Source organism: Elephas maximus, chromosome 10 (genome assembly GCF_024166365.1).
Source record: "Elephas maximus indicus isolate mEleMax1 chromosome 10, mEleMax1 primary haplotype, whole genome shotgun sequence".
Taxonomy (NCBI): domain Eukaryota; kingdom Metazoa; phylum Chordata; class Mammalia; order Proboscidea; family Elephantidae; genus Elephas; species Elephas maximus.
In genome coordinates, this window is record NC_064828.1 from 28,762,169 (window position 1) to 28,768,590 (window position 6,422).

Genomic DNA, 6,422 nt, shown 5'->3' on the forward strand with positions numbered 1-6,422 from the left:
CAGTGGCTACAACAATGGGCTAAAGCATAACAACAATTGCAAGGATGGCACACGCCTGAGCAGTGTTTTGTTCTGTTCTAATAGGGTCTCTATTAGTTGGAACTGACTCGATGGCATCTAATAACAACATATATATTAAGCACCTATCTTTGCCAGATGCCATGGATAAAGAGATAAATATCATAACTCCAAAGAATTCATAGTCCAATGATGAAAGCAAGAGAAGAAATGATTATTAAATAAGGTGGTAAGAGCTACACAGGAAAAGATACTAACAGCCATATGGCTTATGATGGGTTTTCAGTTGATACTGTAAAAATCATACACACAGTTCTGAAACATCATGCATACCATCCTCTCCATGTTCCTAGCCCACACCATCAAATTTTACTTGCAGATTTTGTCACTACTCATATCCTCCTCACTGAAAAAGGAAACACATTTTTATAATTCATGACTGATGAATATATTTTGGTATGTTATATTAAAAAACAAGGATACAAAAATAAAAATAAATCCTTCAGCAGCACAGGAACATACCTTTTGAAAGAACTGGAGTAAAAATAAAGTTTAATTCATATTTATCATACACACTAGCTGAAATGCTTATGAAGCCATAACCCAGTGACCCAATTTCACATTCATTGTTGCGATTGGAAAAAATGCAGCCAGCTATCAAAAATAATTTCAAAAAAGCTTTAGCTCTTTTCTTTCATTTATTGAAGAGCAATAAATATTGAAGAACAAGGTGTAAACAACAACATGTCTTTAAAATTCCTTTTTAATCTTTCATCTTTTTTTCACACAGTATAGCTGCACCTATCTTCAGGTTCTGAATAACAAGATGCAAACACTCAATCTGAAAATGAAGGACATGCCTCCAAATGTAGAACAGGAAAAGAGATATAGAAGGCCAATCCAGAATCCGCATTATCAAGGAGGGACAAGAAAAGGATGGAAACTGGTATATATTAATGCATGTCTGTAGTATGGGCAGGGAAGGTTAGAGCAACTTGTCTTTCTTGTTACTGATATCACTTAAAACAGCTTCCTAAAAATCAAGATCTGACTCAATAGTCTCCTCATTGCCAACTTCATCTCTTTGTTCCTAAAGGTGTAGATGGCAGGGTTCATAAATGGGGTGATAAATACATCAAAAATAGCAAGGAATTTATCCACTGGCACCGTGGGAAATGGCCACAAATACACAAAGATGCATGGACCAAAAAATAAGACCACAACTGTGATGTGAGCTGACAGTGTAGACAGGGCCTTAGACAAGCCACTGGAAGAATGTTGCCAAACGGTGATCAAGATGAAGATGTAAGAGATAATCAAAATGAAAAAAGTTCCCAACGAGATGAACCCACTGTTGAAAGAAACCATGAGCTCCAATCTGTAGGTGTCTGTGCAGGCAAGCTTGATAAATCAAGGAAGATCACAGTAAAAGCTGTCCACTTCATTGTGGTCACAAAATGGTAGATTTACAACAAATAATAGTTGGATCAGAGAGTGGATGATTCCAATGATCCAGGCAGCCACGAAGAGTAAAATACAAGTTTGGAAGTTCATGATGGTCAGGTAGTGGAGAGGCCTACATATAGCAACGTATCGGTCAAGGGCCATGATCATGAGCAGCACCATCTCAGTTCCTCCAATAAGATGAATGAAGAACATCTGAGCAATACAGTCTTGGAAAGATATTACTTTTCTCTCCTTGAAAACATCAGAAATCATCTTTGGAGCCACATTGGAGGAAATCCACATGTCAGTAAAGGAGAGGTTGGCCAGCAGGAAGTACATGGGAGAGTGCAAGTGAAAGTCAGAGATCACTGTAAATACAATGAGGAGGTTTCCTAAAATACCTGCTACATAGAAGACAGAGAAAAGTAGAAAGAGGACAAGTTGTGTCTCCAAAGAACTGGTGAGTCCCACCAACACAAACTCAAACACCACTGAGTGATTTCCTCCCCCCATGGTCTTGGTCACTTTGGACTCCAAACTTACCTAAAAGAACAAGTGAAATAAGAAATTGGAATTACTGGACATATCAGGCAAGATTCCATTAGAGAAGCAGAACCACTAGGAGATAGTATACTAAGGTATTTTTTACAGAAATTTGACCTTACATATTCATGAAAGTTTTTTCAGTAATATCTACAAGGCTGTTGTCTTTGTAGCTGATGCTGTAGTTTGAACTCCACAGGACAGTCAGGAAGCAAAGGTGGATGCAAAGTGGGGGAGAGAAAGAATAAACTGGAACTCACCAGCAAGAGCTAGAGCCCACAAGAACAGGCTGAAACCTATGTAAGTTCCTTGATGGAACCCGTGTTCTGCAGAAGCCAGAGCCTGTCATCAAGCATCTGAACACACACACCCCACCCAAGAGTTAGAGAAACTAAAGGAGGATCCCAAGGAAGGTTGCACAGTTGCAGGTCCTTCCACTGTCTTCCACCAATGAGATGAGCCAGCAGATAAATAACAACATGTGTGAGCTACAAAAATGGCTCCTGCTTCACTTCTGCCCTCCAAACCTTTCACAAGTATGTCTCTTGAAGCCCACCTTACAGAAACATACAAGAAAGGAAATTCACAGAAATGTTGTGGAGCTTACTAACAGAAGGTCCAAGTAAGAAAGAAAATATATAAATTTTGAAACTTATTATCTCTTTTTCACTCAGTAAAAGCTTAACAATACAGGTGTTTAAATCTTTTTGACAAAGGCCATAAAACCACAGTCCCTAATCTCATCCGATCTTCCAACAAATTCCCTTGTTTTTACTAGCTCTGAAAATTTCACAATGGGATATCCTCTGGTGTCAAGGGATCACCTCAAGTGAAAATATCTACAGAGTTTGGTAGTAAAAGGAAAATTAATGTATTACACATTATATGGAAGCCCTAGTGGCGTAGTGGTTAAGAGCTATGGCTGATAACCAAAAGGTTGGCAATTTGAATCTACCAGGTGCTCCTTGGAAATCTTGTGGGGCAGTTCTACTCTGTCCTACAGGGTTGCTATGAGTCGGAATTGACTTGAGAGCAACAGGCTTATATGGCAGTAAATTGTTGCTTCTCCTGGTCCACAGGGACATCAAAATGCCAGAGAGTTTGGGGGCTGGCCTTTCCTTCTCCCAGTTACAAGTATTTTGACCCTGTTTCTGGGATTAAGAATTAGTCTAGAGACATGAAGGCATCCACATGGTGGTTTAAGAATCAGGAATCAATTTAGTGACATTCATTTCAGGTCACCTTTTTTTTTTTTTTTTTTTTATAGATATTCCAAATAGATTTCCACCTATGAAGGAAATCAAAAACTAATCTGATTTCCAAATTTTACATCCAGGCTAATCCTAAAGAATGTGAAATCTGATCTAAGGTTTCAGTTAGCATGCTATAGTTCTCAGAAATGTATACAACTGTTCAAATAAAAGAAGAAAAATGTAGCTTGTTTTCTAGCCATTGAACATCCAGAAGTTCCCAGGGACCCCACAAAAATACTTTACCAACATAGTAGATATTTGTGTTCACCAATATGTCTAGTGGATAGAAAACACTCAGTAAATACTGTTGAGTGGATCACTGGATGGTTAAATGATTCAGTTGGTATTTCAATGTTTATTTTCTTTCATCAAATTTACTCTCCAACTGCCTCTCTCTTTTTAAGGGGACCTACTCTCATACTTTCAAAATTGGTATTTGTTGTATGGTAATCATTCACCTTAGTGAGTCTATTGCACCTCCTGAAAAGTGGTTATTTACATAATTTCATGTAATTTAACTAAAACATAGTTATAACGGGTTTAAGAACAGCCACCTACAACTACATTTACAACAGTGTCAGCTCTAGATACAGTATTGTGGTAGGTAAAAAAACAGAAAAACCTAAAGCAAGGTTCCTAATCACAAGAGACTTAGAATCCAGGAAAAGAGGTCAAAGATAAATAGTAATACACAATGGTACATATTAAAAGCTAAATTTGTGGTTCAGAAATTTATGAAAGAGAGCATCACCAAGAATCGAAGTGAATCATTTGATCTTAGAGAACAGAAATTCCTTCTGTAGCATTCTCTGCAGATGGTCATCTGTATTCTCCGTGAAAAATTCCACTGATGGGGAGCAAATGAGCTCCTGAATCAACGTATTTCTATTGTTGGATATCTGTAATTATTAAGAAAGAATTATTAGAGAAGCTGCTGTCTTTAACTTCTAACCATTGTTTCCAATTCTGTCCTTTGAAGCCATGCAGATTTAATTGAATCCATCTTCCATATGCCAACCTTTCAAATATTTGAAGACATCTCTCATATCTATGGAAAGTTATTCTTTTCTGACCAAACTACCCAAGTTCCTTTGACAATTCACCATATAATATTGTATCCGGTCTACTTATACTCCTGGTCAACTTTCTTTTGAAAATTTAGTCTTAAAATATGATAAAACAAATGAGTTGGAATCAACTGGATGGCAATGAATTTGGTTTTTTGGTTTGATTACTCATTTTAATTACAGACACTTTACTGGTTTTAATGATAACTTTATAGTAGCTTTGGAGTACAGACACAGAACTAATTATCACAGGAGTAAGGAAATAATATTTTGATCAATATTAGAAATTAGAAATACAGATGTCAGTACGCACATGAATAGAACATGTATATATTTACCATTGATTACTCTTAACTGACGTGTTCAAGAATCTAGTGCATTAAGGATTCCTAAGGACATGCAAACAATACACTCATCCCCTGCATTCATAATTCTAAAAGAAGTTTCTAGGTTTTAGCATAATTTCAAGCAATAAAATATGAGTCTAAAACAAAAGTTTATTCAAGAGAAGAGGAGACAAGCCAATATCTCTTACGAATATAGATGCAAAAATACTAGTGAACAGAATCCAACAGCATAATAAAAGGGTCATACAAGGCCAAGTAGTATTCATTCCAGCAATGCAGGGATGAATCAACATTAGGAAATCAATCAATGTAATACACCACATGAATAAAACAAAGGAAAAGAACCACGTTCTCATCTCTATGGATGCAGAAAAAGCATTTGATAAAGCCAATGCCCTTTCTTGGTGAAAACTCTAACAAAGACTGGAAAAGAAGGGAAATTCCTTGGTATGATTCAGAACTATATGAAAAGCCAATGTTATACTTAATGGAGAAAAACTTAGAGTTTTCCTTTTGAAATCAGGAACAAGACAAGGGCTCCCATTATGACCACTTCTATTCGATACTGTATTAGATGTCCTAAACAGAGCAAAAAGATAAGAAAAAGAAATAAAAGGTACTCAGATTGGAAAAGAACTAAAATTATCCCTATTCCCAGATAATATGATCATATATACGGAAACTTTGAAGGGTCCACAAGAAAACTTCTCGAGCTAATAGAGAAATTTAGCAGAGTTGCACAGTACAAGGTCGACAAAGAAAAATCAGTTGGGTTTCTATACACCAGTAATAAAAAAATATGAAAGGGAAATTACAGGAACAAACCCATTTAGAATACCATCTAAGAGAATTAAATAGCTAGGAATAAATCTAACTAGGGATGTAAAAGACTTATACAACGAAAACTCTAGAACACCCCTGAAAGAGATTAAAAAGAAGACTTAAATAAATGGAAACGTGTTCCAAGCTCATTGATTGGAAGACTTAATATTGTTAAGGTGTCAATAACACGCAAAATGATCCCATAGATTCATTGCAATCCTGGTCAAAATTCAACAGCCTTCTGTATAGGAGTAATAAAAAAGAAACAATCCTCAACTTTATATGGAATGCCAAGAGGCCCCAAAGATCTAAAACAATAGTGAAAGAAAAGAACAAAGTAGGAGTCTCACACTTCCTGATTTCAAAACATGCCATATAGCTACAGTAATCGAAACAGCCCGGTACTAGGATAAAAATAGACACATAGACCAATGAAATATAATTGAGAGTCCAGAAAGGGTGCCAAATCCATTCAATGGGGAAAGAAAAATCTCTTACATAAATGGTGTTGGGACAATAAGATTTCCACGTGCAAAAAAATGAAATAGGACCCATGCCTCACGCCATTCACAAAAACAAATTCAAAATGGAATAAGGACCTAAATGTGCAAACTAAAATCTTAAAATTCTTAGACAAAAATGCAGGGGCAAGGCCATCAGGCCTAGGTTTTAACAATGTATTATCTAATATAATAACAAAAGCACAAACAGCAAACTGCAAAAAACTTCAAAAAAATGTAAAACTTTCATTCATCAGCAGTCTACGAAAAAAGTGAAAAGTTAACTGCTGGGAGAATATCTTCAAAAACAATATATCTAATAGAAATCTAACAACCAAAATATATATAAAACTTCAACAACTTAACAAAAAGACAAATAACCCAATCATAAAATGGGCAAAGAATTTGAATAGACATTTCACCAAA

General features: G+C 36.0%; 1 pseudogene; it reads right to left on the reverse strand.

Moving 5' to 3' along the window:
- Window positions 1-1,038: 1,038 nt before the first annotated feature.
- LOC126083575 (olfactory receptor 4F15-like) lies at window positions 1,039-1,977 on the reverse strand (annotated as a pseudogene).
- Window positions 1,978-6,422: the final 4,445 nt, after the last annotated feature.